This window comes from Rhea pennata, chromosome 3, assembly GCF_028389875.1.
Source record: "Rhea pennata isolate bPtePen1 chromosome 3, bPtePen1.pri, whole genome shotgun sequence".
Lineage (NCBI taxonomy): Eukaryota > Metazoa > Chordata > Aves > Rheiformes > Rheidae > Rhea > Rhea pennata.
Window position 1 is genome coordinate 48,929,028 of NC_084665.1, and position 17,246 is coordinate 48,946,273.

The window sequence follows — 17,246 nt, forward strand, 5'->3', positions numbered from 1 at the left end:
CTGGTAGATTACACACATGGGTAGTCTACCTGGGAACCACTGGGCTGCAGCCTCCTTGCTCCTCCCACTGCCCCATCTCTATGTGGCACTTTTGGGGGAAGCTACTTTCTTTCTTGTGTCTGTAAATCCTTTTCAAGAGGGTCTGTCTTCACAGAAAGACCATGATGGTATGCAGGGGCTGATGCTGGCTTCCGTGCAAGGAGTACCAAAAAAAAGTCTCCAAGCTCAGCCAGTTGCTAGTGACTCATACCAAACTTTTCCCCTCTCTACGGACCAAAGTCTTGCCCGCTCTCACCTTTGAGCTTCATATTCTACTCCTTACAGGTAGAAATCAGGCACTTTTGAAAATTCAGGAAACAGGAAGCCAAGCTGAGATCCCTTCTCCCAGCTCTACGTCAGTACTGTAAGAAGGAAAGGTCACAACAGCATAAACGAGGTGCCAAAGTCTTCTATCCAGTGCCCCCCCCCCCCTTTGCAGACACTGTAGGAGGCAGCCACAAGGATCCCAGGTATCTGGGGCAGGCAAGCCCCAAGCCGGAGGTGCAGTGTGAGACCCTGCACATTTCAGCAGAGGCTCTCTGAGCACATTTGATAAAATGGCTGTATTTTATGCAGCTTCGGTTGGGCACCGGTAGCAAAGCAGCTTTGCTGCATTTCGGATAGCAACTCAGTCCCCTTTCCTTACATTATTAGCCAATGACATATGTGCTTAATAATGTCTTAAATCCCTGATCATGATGTAATTTTCTTTTAAAGGGACAGTACTCTCAATTTACTATGAAATGTATTTAGAAACCTTAATTACCCTACACTATGTAATAGTCATTTTTACATAGAAACCTTCCTGATGCTAGTCCCCCTGGAAATGACCAGCCTGCTTTATTTGCAGGTAAGAGAACCAATATTAAGCTTTTTCACATTCTAGTGAAAATAAAATACCCACTTCATTGTTATATTGTGAGCTGTGAGATGAGAAAAGCTTATATTTACATAGTCATTTTTGTGTTACGTTTTAATTGATTTTAAGGATTCTCTGTATACAGTCTGAGTCATGTAAAGAGACCTCTGTTTAGAAGAGAACAGTCTGGGGTTGTTGGTCTGGATTTTTTTATTTCTACTGTAGGCTTCAGAGGTTAATAGCCTTAGGTCAACTTCCTCGCATTAACAGCATGCTAGAAAGCACAAACCTCGAGAATATGGTTCATCTCCTCTCATTTCCACTAACATCACTGAATCTGTATGTAGGAGGAAAGAAGCAACTCCCACGGATTTCTGTGGTTCTTTGCCCCCTACCAGTGCCTCGACCACCCTGTGCATAGCACCACTGCCCAGGGATGCAGGCTTCTGCTGCAGGAACTCACACATCCCACTGAAAACTCTCCTCCCCTTGCAGCAACCAGGCAGTGCCAGATTAAATGGCTTCTCAGTTCTCTGCTTCTCTGCAGCATAGCAAGCACCTCTAAGCACCTGGTCGCCACTGACAGGACTTGCTGATCTCCCCAGGCATCAGTAAAGCTAGTAAAGCTTCAAGGGGGAATGCTCCCCCTGCCCCAGTATGCGATGTGGCCCTGACTCTCACCCTGTGAAATTGTTCAACTGAACTGAATATGGGGAGCATGTTGACATTGTTAAGATTAATGATATAACAACAGAAAGCACATTTACAGGCAAATGGATTTTAACAATTGCCTGAGCAAACAATACAAGCAACATTCTGCAAATTGGCCTTCGGTGCGCTTCAGCAGCTTTGCCGTCATCATCCCAGTTCCACAACGGAGTCCGCTATCTCTGATCCGTGAGGGATGTGCCACTTTCCACAGGGACGCTCTGTACATAACTGTTGACCACACATAAGCCAGAAAAAAACGCCCTATATCTTACTATGCGTCCTGAGGTATACCCTGGGGTGCCCCTCCTTGCGGTTTCGTGGCATTCAGAGGAGGGAGTGATGAGGTTTGTGCACCACATGTAACTTGCCTTTGACTTCTCAGCCAAATTATCAGCCACTGATTGCAGGTGTCCTGGCAGCAAGAGGCCTTCAGCACGAATCCAGTGAGACACTAACTGCTCTAGCACTGTGAGGTGGAGGAGGAAGCAAAATAATAATAATAATAATAATAAAAGATTACTAAATAAAAAAGAATCTCTTCCCTCCCCAAACCCCCAAAGTTCAGTATGCTGATCTTTTTACTCGTTAGCCCTGTTTCAGGATCTTTTCAGTATCACTTACAAGTTTTTAATGTTTCTGCATGATCAAAGCCTTTGACAAGAGCATGCGTCACAGACAGCACGGCTGTGAGCCATGGCTTTCATATATATGTTAACCAACCTTTATAGCATTACAGGGCCTTGGTGACACAAGAGTAATCCAGTTAAGCTGCAGCGAAGCAAAAGGTTTCAGCACAATACATCAGAAGACAGAGGAACAGGGGACTGAAAACTGAAAAGCCAGAGAGCAGCCAGCTTGGTGGCACTGCACTGCGCACCGCTAATACGCAAGTGCCTCTGCCTGAAGGGAGGTGAGCACGTGGGACGTCCTCTGCGGGCACGGTTCTGCTGGCAGCTTCACCTCAGGAAAGCAGGCTGAGAAGAAAAGCCTTTCCAGCTACACAAGTGTTTATGCACAACTTCATCCTGAATCGCACATATGGGACACCTCGAAGTATTAAAGAATATCACGTTACCGTCGAAGATAGCCAGATTTGCCCATCAGTGAAACTCAATCAGAGATATATACAGAGTGAATTTGCTTTTCCTTCTGAAAAAGTCCCCTTCATATAACAGGAATCTCTGGCTGCCTTTGAATAAGACTCATACCTTGAATCTCCTTAGGAGCTTTTTGAATATCTAACTTAGAGAGTCCTAGTTTCCACCATGGTATCATTTGCCTTATTTAAAAAACAACAATAAACCCAGCACTTGTCCACATCTGCAGTCTCCAAAGAAAGCTGCTGAATAAATGCAAGTATTTTTGCTTTATCTTTTTTAATAAAATATTTTCTATGGAGGCTTAAAAAGCAACATCTATTATAACACAGAATCTTGAGATGAATAGAATAACACAAAATCAAACATTTATAAGGTTATCTTAGAGCCATTTATTGAATTTCTATTTCTAGGCTTCAATTAATGTAACATAATTTGTAAAAGGCTGAACAGGTAATCAAATTGCAATCAACAAATCTTAAAAAAAAGAGAGAGAGAGAAAAGATTTAAACAATAAGCTTTACGGATATGAGAATAAAAGTAAATTTTCTTCTGCAGCCCCACGGGAAACTCTAATCAATTCATGATAAAATTTAATTAAGAGAGCAATGGGATGGGGGACAAAATTCAGGTATATAGGAAATCTTTGAGAAATTCTCCTGTGAGAAAAAGTAAGATCATTGTTCTGCTCGTACAGTTGAGTCAGAACAGTAGGCAATCCATATACACATCATAAAAAAAAAATCCATATACACATCATAAAAAAAAAAAAGAAAGACTCATTTACTCCTCCTTCTTAGGGAACTCCCCACTTAGAGGGGGGTAAAACACCACAACAAGTGCTTTAAAGAATTTCAAATATTTTTGTGCCTATCCCCCTAAAAGTGACTGGTTTATCCATTCTGCTTTATGTAGATCTTAACTCCTCATTGACTTGCCATGTAATTTTGGTTCAAAATTACCTAAAAATTAGGCATAACAATAATTTTGAAAGTGAGGGGGAAAGATAAGGGATATGTAGGTATTCAAAAAAATTTGAGCTCCAGAAATATGAACTTATCTAAAACATATGCATAGACTGTTATATACTGCTTATAAACAAAAGAGCATATAACTCCCTTAGAAAACTCCCCTGAAAACTGGTGCAGGGAATAGAAGGAAAATATAACAAAAAAGAGTAAAGAATTTCATGCAGCTCATAGTTTCATTTGATCTACAAAGTATGCAGAAGTCAAGCACAAAATGCCAAGAGAAAAATTAATGAAATTCTTAAGCATGTATTGCAGATTATAAATTCTATTTCGTTTATTGGATTTTTCCTGCCAGGACACAACAGAGCATAATGGGGCAGATCTTCTGCTAGTGACAGTTGTTACAAACCCCGGACTCAGCTAAGGTGCCGGTACTGCCTCTGGGATTGCTACGAGGGGACCAGACAACAGTATATAAATAGCTCAGCAAAAATGACATGGAAACAGAAATGAAAGGCACCCGGCAGGTGGGCCAGATATCCCCAGGGATCTGGAAGCAGCCCATGGCACCTTCACAGCCATGCTACAAGCCAAAGCAAAGGACATTGCTTGGAAGAGCGGCCAAGGCCTAGCAAATAGAAAAGCATTTTTAAATGAAAAAAAAAAAAATCAAACTTCCACTTTAGCAGAAAACATTTTGTCAGGATAGTGAATGTGCACCTCCACATTCATAGTAGTGGAATATACAGGAAAATTTTCACTAGGTTGATCGGTTCTGCCAGCTTCTGCAAGGCCACTGATTGCGTGTTACTCCCTGAGCACTCTTTCATGGCAGAGATGAATATAGTGAATGGTCCCAAGCCTTTCCACAGTGGACTTCTGTGGTCACTGCCCAAAACATAAATAGCTCATATCTGTCACCACCACCCCCTGATGGCTACTTTCTCTTTCTCAGCATACAACTCACGGCACCTTCCCTGATATATTCACACCATTATGGAGGCCTTCAGGTCACGCTGTAGCATGCAGCTGCAGGAGGAGGGAATTGGTGGATGAGAACTACCCGTGTCGACATCAGACTTTTATTCCAGAAAAATAAAAGATTGTCTAAAGAGTAACTGCCAAGATTTTCAGAGGAAAAACCAAACAAAAACTCCAGCCCTGATTTCAAAAAAAAAAAAAAAAAAAGCTTTACTGTTCCACCTTTAATTCCTGCATATTTATTGGAGTTCTGCATCTGCATATTTAAAACTGCATTTCATGCTCTCCTTCTAAAAGGACAGGGAGCTCAGTGATGGCATATAGAGGAAACTTTGAGACTAGGTATTAAGAAAAAATGCTATCAGAAGGATGAAGTAAAACTAAAAAACAGGGGAAAATATCTCCTCCTTAAAACTCTCCATAAATTCCATGTTTTCCTCATAACACCAGGAGGTAAAACATTTCAGGCAGAAATGTAGCGTCCGAGTTGACAGTATTCCTTTAAAATTGTATATTACGATGATAATGAATAGTCTCCTGTTGGTGCTTTCTTGGCAGAGATTTCTAACTTTCAAAAGAAAAATGAGAGGATTCACAGAACAGAGATAAAAAAGTCTCTCAGTGATAGATGCAAGGAAGACATTGTTCCATTTTGTTCAAATGGCTTTTATAAACTGTTCATTGCATCAATTGATTGCAACAATTGATGTATTAATTATTGATAGGGAAAAAACAACAGGCAGTGACTGCACTCAGTTTAACTGAGGGTAGGGAAATGGGTTTAAACCACCAAATGCAGAAAGTACCTAATCTGTAAGAAATTGTCCCAAATGCACATTCATTTTTAAGGAGAAATTTCCTCATGAAAGGAAGATGCTAGTAAGAATCCATCTCTTAATCCCACTTCCTCCAAGTGAACGCGTAAGCGAAAGGATTTTTATATCAACTCAAACTTTGTATCACACTAACATGCTTTTAAAAAAATGTATTCTAATTGTTAGGTAAATAAAGGTGAAAAAAAAGTTAAAATCACTCAAAGAGGAACAAAAAGGAAAAACCCTAACAGTGAACAAGGATTTTAATTTAAAGTAAAAGAAATACATATATAATATACATGTTTATAATAGTTACTAGAAGCTGGCTGCTTCTAGCTGAAATCAGAAGTGGGCTGCTAGCTGAAATTATGGATGTGCTGAAAAAGCCATAGTCAGATTTTGCTTGAGATCAGATTACAGTTCAGTGCGTCAGGGGTTAAACTGTGTCCTAGAGAAATCTCCTAGGATTTTAGCCTTAAATAGGAAATCTCATGACACTAGCTGTTTGCAAGAAATTTTGCCAGCACAGCAAAATGTTGAGGAGAGCAAAAAGTAGAGGTGTATACTGTGTGTGTGCTATCTAAGTAGTGGGTATTGCCCAATCTGAGATGTGTTTTGAAAGTTCACTCCCCAAGAGAACACCGGAGATGGTGTTTTTCCCAAACTACAAATTCCTTCTATTGATTTTCTTCCCTCTAAAGAAATCACACGCCTACCACATTTCAAAGGAAACTGTCCATCTTGCAAGAACTCTTTTTTTTTTCTGCTGTTGCTTTTCCCCAGGTCTCAGTAGGGGTGCAGCTACACACTTGAAATGCATATGCAGCAGACCAGCACATCACTCACCCAGTGAAACACCTATAGGAAGGCAGACCTTCCTGTTAACAGAGCAATTGCAGTATGAGAGATTCAGAATTGCCAGTGAAAGCCCTGTAGAAGAAACTGAAGAATTTTTTAGACGTTGTAAGAAAGCAACCTGCAAGCAGGTGTATAATTATACATCATGGTTCAAGCATAAAACTCTACTTAAACTTCTGGCCTTCCTCTCAATTTCTCCACCCCAAGGTCTTAATATATCTTCTTTTCCTTTTCTTCCTTTTCTTCTTCTTCTACACAAACTGTGCTCTTGGCCCTTTGAGTAAATTTGCAAGATCTACTCCTGACCCACTTTTCTATTGTCACTCCTGCAGCTCTCACCCAGAAACTTGGCAGAATCAAAACATTTGGTAGCAAGGGAGTGAAGTCCTCCAAAAGCTGCATTAGTGAGCAAACCTTCCCCAGCCTCACTGTGTCCTCATTTCTGTTTCTTTGTCATTCAGGTCAGGTGCAAGCTTGCAAAGGAAGAAGCCTGATCTCCTTATGGAGCAAAGAATCCAAACCCAGTGTCTTGAATTTATCCAAAGTGGCAGCCCATGAAGGATCCTAGGAACAAATGAGGACATTTTGAACTTTTAGGGAAGAAGCCAAGCTCACTTGGCCTGCTTGGAATTTTGCCTATGTAAAATTGGCAGGAAGGGACTTACGGCATTGAGCAGAAACCTCTCATTTGGCATACCACTCTTGGAAGCTAATAACATGACAAAAGGTAACAATAAATGCAAAGATACAAATACAATCAAGGACAACAAAAAGGACAATGTGGTTAACTTGGCTACCACACAATCTAAAGATAATAATAAAGAAAGTGACAGCGAAAGTGAGGAATTTGGGTTTTCTTTTTGCTCATTTACTTCGTGCATCTGGCAGAACTTTGTTGCTTTTTACTCTTTCATCTCTCAGCTGTGCTCTGTCTCTGCAAGATAAACCACATGTTCACATAGCTCCCTCAGGGCTCTGATGGGCTTGTACACCAGCACAGAGATCCACCTTATCAGCCAGCAGGCAGCATTTGGGGTATGATTAATATATTTTAGCCTGGCCGAAAAGGTCCTTTAAAAAATCCCACCAATCCCTGCCATTCCTAACTAATAAAAGAAAAAGCAACTCTAAGAAACTGAAAGGAATTTTAACAAGAGAATTCAGTGCATGCTCTTTTTTACAGGGTGTTATACTAGAAATGGAAATCTTTTGCAACTTAAAAAGCAGCTAGACATGGAGTATAACCAGCACCAACACTTCTGACGCTGGGGAAGCTTCAGTTCCAGATTTGGAGCTTTAGATTATCTGTAGCCTTAACACATCCCGTTATGGTATCAAGGCTCCCAGAAGGTGTGACCACTGGCATAATATAAAGGAATGTTTTTAGTTGTCTGGGCAAAATTGATGTTTCCAGCTTCCCCAGTACTCTTGCTGGGCTACAGCTGTAAGTACTGTTCAAGGAGAAAGGCCCTTTATTGCAGGAGAACATTCTCCTTTATTCAAGGAGAGAAGCCAGTACAGTTTGGTTAGTTTTCTTTGAGCAAGTGAAGAATGTGTGAAAGTGGCCAGAATTACTGCCTTAAAAGACAAACTACATTTTTATCCAAGGTATGAGCTGTACTTTGTTCTTAAATTATACTAACACATATCTCGAACCTGACGCAAAGGGAGTACCTCTCAGCAATGCACAGATTTTTAGGCCAGAAGGGTCTATTATGATAATTTAGGTTGGTCTCCTGAGTAGCACTGGCAATGTCCATTCATTACTAGCTTCTTTCAAGAATACCAGCAGAGGAACCAATTAATTTTGTTTGGTCGTTTGTAGAATGTCACCTCTCGTCTATTAATGACTGCAGAATGTCAACTCATTCCCCTCGGGCCCCTACGAGCCTTCAGATACCAGTGACTGAGTTACCGAGCCAGTTTTGAACTAGTGATCTAGAGTTGAAATTCTTTGTACATAGTGACCAGGCCTTGAGCAATCCAGTATGTTAGAGACAGAAAATCATAATCAGCAGGTTTCCTCTAAGCTGACTTTAAGTACCTGCAAACTTAATGTTCTCCTGTTCTGAAACGAATGTGTATGCATGCAGCTGCTAAGCTAATATCCTCATTTATTTCAGCAAATACTGGCTTGCTTTTGCCTGTTTGATTTCAGAGGAGTTTCCAACACACCTCATCATGACTATGCAACTATCCTGCCACAAATTATATTGATGATGTTTTCCTTAGCTTGTGGATCAGGTAAGATCACAGCATATTCTTTAAAGATCAGTCTTTCACACAACTGAAGATTGTGCTGAGCAGCAGTACGTTATAAAGCAGAGTTTTTGTTTCTAAGAGAAAAAAAATAATAACCCCCCACTGGAATTCTTCTGGTTGTATATATGGAAAATTACAGGAGTAGAATTAGACCGGCATAGTTAAATAATCATGATTATACCATCTGGGCTGATGTTCTTGATGAACAATATACCTTTTCCCACCCCCTTTAATTTTTTGTTGAGACAAAATTGCAGAAACAAGTCTGTTGTGAGAAGCTTGGAAACGTATGGCATCCTGAGCTGAGAAGAGCTACGGTCTGAGGACTGCACATCTACGGCAAGCCTATCTGCAATTTGAAAGACACTGACTTGATGAGTTAGGTGGTGCCATTCAGCCCTATATTCTTAGCTCACTTGTACAGCTAGTCCTCCACTCTGGAATGACTGCCGTGGAGGGAGCTCTGCAGGTAGAGTGGATGCAATTTATCTACATATCTCTAGCTGAACATGGCTACCCCTGAGCTATTGGGCCTCAGTTCTTTTATAGAGTGCAGAGTGAAATAGATACTTCCAGGGTACACTTTATCTCCTCTATTTTCAGTCTACATTTGATTAGATGAATTCCACCTGAAATAATGATACCATTCCAGGCTCCAGCTTTAACGCTAAGTAGCTATGCAGACAAGGTGCTAGGCTTTGCTTTATTACTCTGATTACGAAGAAGGGCCTTAAAATTAGCATAACAAAAATCAAGAAACTGAATCTGCTCAGCTTGCCTGCCAAGCTTACCAAAGATCGATGAGTAGAGGTCAGGATCATCCCACTCAATTTTAACATTTAACTGAGCCAGCTAAACAAGACTGTAGTCACTTTTGCTTTCCTCTATAATCAACAGACAAAAAGAGACTCCTCAGAGAGCAGTCAGCTAATCCAAAGATCTGATAGTTCTGGAAGAGCCTCTCTTTCCTCCCAGAGCAGAGGGCAAAACTAAGTCATCTCAGTTAAGTGGGATGAATGCAGGCCTTAAGAGTGGAGATGGGCAAACTGGGAAGACGTATAAATTAGAGGAATAGAGAGTGAAATGTAAATTGCTGCAAAGTTGACATCTGTTTTGCACACTGTGTGTCTCTGTCCCTCATGAACACACACAGATTTGAGATGCAGGGGCTGCATCCTACTTATCCTATGCTGAGAGGTCACACGGCCTTCCCCTCTTTACGAGGGCCATCCCCCCACAGGCAGGATACCTCCATGCCACTCCGGCTTGCAGTGCCACATTTTTGATGCTCACGGGAGAATTAACCTTCTTCCTGTTTAAGATCAGCCTACAAAGCACAGCTGAGTTTACAGAAAATATTTTACCCCCTGTCTCCTTTCAATGATATAGATGGCTTTCAAGACAAGTGAGAAAGTATTGGGGGGAAAGGAAACCTCCCCTGAGAATTTTCAGTGTTAAAGCCTTCATGAAAGATGTCATTATAAAGAAATGAATGAATGCATTTGTCAGCCTCTGGGAGGTTTCAGAGTGGCTTCTATTTTTATCTTTTTTTATCCCTTGAAGGAACTGAGAACTAATATTTGCAATGCCTGACTGAGGATATTAATGTTTCAAAAAGCTGCCATTCCTTTCAGGGCAGGAAATAAAGTAACTTGTTTGGATTTTTTTACTGGTTTGTGTCTTGAAATCAAATTTCTATGACTGTGTTTCCAGTAAGATGTGCCTGCAGGACCATCCAAACCTTCCATTCCTATCTATTTATCAAGTATCAAACCTTTAAAAACTTGAATGATGTGTGAGCAGCTAATGCATGTCCAAAATACAATTCTTTTTCTTTTCTTCCAGTATTTCTACAATGCTGTGCTACATGTAATTGTATAGTCTAGGCTTACAGACAGCCAGGGAGATGACAGATTCATGTAAAATCAGGATATATATTTACTGAAGATGAAATACTGAGAGAAAATAAAATGAATGAAAAGAATTTCTGTTCTGTTTTCGGAACAGCATAATCTCATGGCTAACTGTCAAATTGCTATCCAGCTCTGTGAGTGTAATGATTTGCCCACTTCGAGCAGAAATATGTCTACTTACAGTTAGCAAAGTACTCAATCATTAGTCCAGCTCCTGGTACAGTCATGTCTCATACAAACATTTTCAAATATGAGAAGGCTTTTTGAAAAATCATCACCCACTACTGCAAGACTGGATGAAATTTGTCTGAAAGACTGTTGATGTTTCATTTGATGAAGCAGATGGGTCACTGCTGAGCACACACTATTTCCTTGCCAGAGGCTAGGTCTATGGTCAGAGCAGCACTTCTAGCCACCATTGGCCTGAACAGCAAATGATCAGGCCCGGAAACTGAGATTGGAGATCTCATCAGAAGGAGATGGCAGACAGCTCACTGCATAAGGACATTAAGGACCCTTCTTTTATGGAGCAAAGATTTTATATATTATTTTCATTCATTGCATTTTGAATTTCACTCACTTTCAAAAGACACTCACTCAATTTCCACAGACAAGGACTGAAACCATTACCAACCTAGTCACATGATCACTACTATCTCAGGATTTAATGTTTGGAATAGGATGAGATACTGCAACCTCTGACTGCCCTACCATAGAAAAAGGGCAGGCTTGCATTTTCCAGAACTTTTTCTTCTTGATTATTTCCCTTGCAAAATTAAAATAAGCAATTTAAAGGCAAATTTGAATTAGCATATTGAGGACAGTTTATTATTTATGAGATGGAAATCAGGATCTTGGATGACTGAACTCATTAAAGACCATTTGGAATAGTTCCCATCTATTTCTCCACAGCCCCCACACAACAAATAATTCACATAATAATTAATGCCATCTCTTTCCAAACAATATATGCTTCCAACAGGAACTGCTCAAATAGGAAATGCACAAAACTGCACTGCAATAGTAATAAGCTTAAAATGCATATCAGCAAAACCAGGAAACTGTGTTAAGGCAATAACAGCTGCTTCAGCTCAACTCACTGGGCCAAAGACATCTCCGAATTATCTCAGAGAAGGTCACATGGAATTAGTCATGGGGGCAGTGTGGTCCACCAGGCCTCTGCATTGCCACAGCTGTTATTTGCCCATGTTAGGAGGCTTCTAACTGGCCACGCTCTGTCTTTCTGCCCACGCAGATCACACAGTATAGCACAAGAGAAAGAAACCTATTTTCCTCCCTAGCTGTAGCCCACAGGACTATCTGCCTAGCAGTGAATTAAATACTTCTTCAGCATTGCTGCTATCAGTGCGAAGCTCCTGCAGGCACAGCTACTCTGTGCAGTGCTACATGGCCCAGGGATCACCAGGACAGGGTCAGCTGAGGAACCAGCAGCAGGAGAGCTGTGTCAGCGTGCTGCTGTGTCTTGACTAGCCCTCTCAAGAGGTGGGGAAATAATTAGCTCCAGCAGGCTGCCACATTTCCAGAGCCAAAGAGCCCTGCAAGGCAACACACTGAGCTCTGCAGACACACCGACTTCTCCAAGCGACTCCCTTTGCACCGCAGTGCTCCTTCCAAAATGCAGGAAGGAGTGGGTCAGGTCTTTGAGTAAGGAATTCCTCCCTTCCAGCCTCTCCTTCCCTTGTGTGGAGAACTGCTTGCTTCATCCTAGGGCTGGAGCACTCCCTTTCGGAAGCGAGCAAAACAATCCCAATGGCCACATGCTTGTTCCTCAGGCCTGTAAGGCTGGCAGAGATGCTACGTGATCTGCACATCCAAGAGAAATGTTCCTTTCTAGAGAGTACTTACCCAAGTATCACCTCTGTGAAACACAGGTCTTGTTTTATGAGGGGAATTTGAGTATAGAGAAATTAGATATTCCTAAGGGAGATTAGGGAAAATAAGGGATCTAAGGAAACCTACGGAAAAGAAGAGGGAAAGAAAGCTAGGTTTCCAGATTCCATCACTTGGCATGCTAAAATACAGCTTATTCTTTCTCTCTAATCAATAAAACAACATAACAGGCCAGGACTTTTCCCTGTCCATTCGTTTAAGTTTCACACAACAGCCATCACCATGGTGCATAATAGTCAGAAAGTTAAAGGCTGACAGCAGGATACTAGTGAAAAATACTCTGTAATTCCTGCCTTGCCAAGTAACAGTAAGGAGAGAAGCTTGAAACTATTAAGAAGGCCAGAAGGACACTGCTGTTGAGATCACAGAATCACAGAATGGTTGAGGTTGGAAGGGACCTCTGGAAATTATCTAGTCCAACCCCCCTGCTCAAGCAGGGTCACCTAGAGCCTGTTAGACAGGGTTGCATCCCGGTGGGCTTTGAATATCTCCAGAGAAGGAGACTCCACAACCTCTCTGGGCAACCTGTGCCAGGGCTCTGTCACTCTCACAGGAAAGAAGTTTTTCCTTATATTTTGGTGGAACTTCCTGTGTTTCAGTTTGTGCCCGTTGCCTCTTGCCCTGTCACATGGCACCACTGAAAAGATTTTGGCCCCATCCCCTTGACACCCTCCCTTAAGGTATTTGTAGACACTGGTAAGATCCCCCCTCAGTCTTCTCTTCTCCAGGCCCAGCTCTCACTGCCTTTCCTCATAGGGCAGATGCTGCAGTCCCCTAATCATCTTTGTAGCCCTACACTCTCCAGTAGCTCCATGTCACTCTTGTACTGGGAAGCCCAGAACGAGACTCACCACTGCCTGGCAAATCAGGGATAAATGGCATGAGAGAGCTATCTTTCTTCACAGTTCACCTTGCTGGACCACAGGATTGCCACCATGCTTCCTTGGGAAATAAGAATGGACTTGAGAAATACAGGGCTACCTGGGCTCTCTTTTCTCCACCTCTACAAACAGCTTCATATCTCCTGTTCACTAAGTGGGATGGAATATTTCAGTGCCCTTCCTATCAGGCATACAGCTGGATATTATTCAGCCTCATGCACAACTGGTGAGGAGCATTTGGTCCAGCTCCACAGCTTAGCTATAGCATCCTTGGCTCTCTTTTCTTTTACTCTCTCAACAGGAAAGCTCTAAAGCTTTCTAAAGCAGTCAAACTGATTTTAATTTGATTTTAAAGGGAAAAGAGAAACAGCTTAGAGGTTGGAAATGTGCAGTGAACAAAGCAGTTGTACTGAAAAAACATACTTTACAATGGTAATTATGACAGATTAAACAATGAGTGTCATCAGTGTGACGGTACAATGCACTCAGTACTAGCTGTTTCCTAGTCAAATATTTGCAGACATCTCCGATTTTTTTTTCATATGAAATCTCATCTAACTGTTGAACTAAGCTTTAAAACCACCCTGAGGCTCACAAGAGCTTTCACTGTTGGAAACTCTGTCAGATAGCTGAACTCTAATTTGCCCCTGGTGTTTCACAGCCTGAGCTAGAGAGGAATGCTGTGAACGTAGTTTTTTACGTTGTGGTGAGACAGAGAAATCTTTGTCCACAGGGAGAAGGTCAGATCCTGAGAGAGGCTGAGGACCTATTCTTCCCACGATTAAGACAAGAATTGTAGGGACCCCCACACCTTGAAGAGAATCTTTGATAAAGATTTTCTCTGTTTTTCAAACACATGCACACACAGCCACACTGTCCTGATTAAGCTGTCTTTTACAGTAACTAAATGCCTGGAATCCTTTTGTCATTCAATATGTATGTTCATGACATGTATGAGGTTGCATCTGTGATGCTGAAGAAAATAAACTGATCCCTTTGAGAACTTTCTGACAGCTTCCCAGCTATTGGATAGTGAGGTATCACAATGTAAACAATGATACATTAATTTATGCTAAATTATAGCATGTGAAACCATGGGGTTTCCATTTATAGCAAATGAGTTCATGATGCTTTATAAAAAATAGAAGGAAAGCCTGATGGTAAAGCCCTCATGTGCTAATGACACCCAGTTATTTAAGGAAATAAGCTTTGTATGTTGCTGGACATTGTGCAAAGAATATTCAGTGGGTTGAAACCTGAAGTTGACCCTTCACTATTGTTTTTTTTAAAGCAAAATGTCTGTTGGCTTTAATAAGAACTTTGTTTAAATAAAGGAAATCACCTCAGACTTGACCCCCTATGATACGTCGCATTGTCATGTTCAATATAGCTGTCTAAGCTTCTGTATTTGTGACATCCTGCTTCCTCTCAGATCTCACAACATCATTCTCTCTCAAGTATTTCCCAGGTTTTCCAATGTTTCTTTAAGTATCTACTTGGACTGAGTTTTCCCAAGTTTAAGAGAGATAATGAGGAGCACTCAGCAGAGAACGAGAAGCTGCGTTTTTGCCGCAGTCCCATTAATCCTTGAAGAAATTTGGAATCAGAAGGTAAGATGTTAGGAGTTTTATTTTCAAGCTGTCTGTGAAAGTCACGGATTCACACATGGCAAACCATTTTTTCCCCCCTGAAGTAATGAGAAAACAATCCTGTGTGCCTTCCCTGCTGGCTTTGCAGAAGTAACTAAGCCATGAGCCTTAACTCCCACCACTCTGAGAAAGTAAAATACTGGGGATAGCAATGAAATCATTAAAAAGAGAGGAAACAGACTGGTGTTTGCCAAATGGGCAGGGTCACACAGCTAGGTAAATAATGTTTACTTTAACACTCCCAATGTCTGCTAAAGATAACAGAGTGTGAAAATTAATGTGACAGCTATCATACTGAAAGAAGACTAGTTAACAAGTGTCTTTAAAATAACAACACAAGGGAGGTATTTTGGTGCCCTATGGCTGACTAGGTTTGTACCAGCTGTCCTGCATACCCAACATATGGGGCATTTTGTGGACAAGAAGGGACACTTTGGGAACTGGGAAGAGGCCCTGCTATCTTTATTTCAGTGAGATTTCTAATAGGGCCTGTGCCAATAAAACCTTTACAGCTGTTCTTAGACTGCTCCATATAGCATCAGAGCCGGGTCAGAACAGAATCAAGAAACATGAATTAGAATTTGGATGCAGGAAACAGTTGTGCTCCCTGCAAAACTGTGTCTGGAAACTCATACAGAAAACAACCTCTGAATGGATTTAACCTTCCTATTGACTTTACCTCTTTTGTAAACCCTTTCTAGACTCTCCAAGAGATAAATCTAAAATATACAGCAAAGACTCCAACTGAAATCTTCTGCTTTGCTCCTGTAATTTATAGTTCCTGATTATTCTGAGCTAAGGATGAGAGCTGATGATAACTGAGGGAGTTACAGAAGGATGACATCCTTACTCCTGAATTTCCTCCTGTTTATCGCCCTTTGACAAGTGGCTGACTCAACAGACAACTGAGAAAAGACTAAATAACTTCTCTGAACGGTATTTTAAGATGGAGTATTTTGAGAACTGCTATTACTGTCGCAACTGAATATTCCAGCAGACTGTCTGACCCCCTCCTGAATCAGAATGCCGTCAGGCTAAATATTTGCACAAATTCCAAGTGCTGCCCTGCAGATTCTGCACAGAGAAGATGTATTTTATCCAGCACAACAAGAACTATTTACTCCACCATTTGATCTTTAAAAAAATGCAGTCTTTAGAGATGACACTAAAATAAGTATACTTAATTGCAGATCCAGCTTAATCCATGTTTTCTCAAGATCTCATTTAATATTCGTACTTCTTCATCCATAAAAATTTACAGCTTCAGCAACTAACCAAATAGTAACACAGTCACAGTAGAGAGATCAATAAATCTGAAATTTTACGAAAGTTAAGGGCAAAAGGAAGGCATTTCACAGCCTTCAAAAGATTGATTTGAACCAAAGTTGCTGAGTTGCTGGCTAATGAAAGCAATTGTCTGGGTTGGAATTTTTTGAGAGGAAATGTTAGTACATCAAACACACAAATGAGGTCAGTGAAAGACTTCACCTAATCAGCAAAATTCTTCTGTCTTCAAGTCTTTTAGAAAAAACAGAAGAATTGAAGTCTAGCTCTGAGAAAGGAGGACTCAAAGATTGCACCGAGAAGAGATGGAGCTACTTTAGTAAGTTTACTGAATGCAATTAAGGAGGGTCCCCCCCCCCCATCTCAGTATGCACCTGCTGTCTTTGCGGTATGGCTACGTCACCACATGCAATGGTATCTGCATACTTAGTGCTTCCATTTATTTGGGTTTTGTGTTACTTCTGAGAAAAGCACTACTGACTGTTGACTACTAAACTACTTCTCAATCAGCCTGCTAGATTAGAAATACCATCCTAACAGAGCATATTGCTAGTATGCCCAAAAAGGATGGGGATGGTGCCTACAAGGGCATGTGAAAGTTGGATTTGAAAGAAACCCACAGTCAAAATGTTCAAGAACAGTTTTTATGCTCTCCAAAGAATAAAAACAAGGAATTTGAAACCAAGGGCTGAAAATATTTCTGAAGGAAAGATGATGAACCAGACTGCAAAGCAGATTAGAGAGATAACAGAAAGAATTACCTGCCTCTTTTTGAAAACGAGGGGAGAATATGCATTTTGGAGACTTCATACTGGGGTCGTAAAAGAAAAGAAAACTTCATTCCATAATCCTGTCTCTCTAAGGCATGGGGATTTCCTAAACAGCTCTCTTCTGAACACTTTTCTTTTTCATGTATCTAGAAAAGCGTTATCACAAGTCTCTTTGCAATGGTGGGTACTAGGAACCAGGACTATAGGAAGGTCAAAGGTTTCTCTGTCTTCTGTGTTCTTTTCCC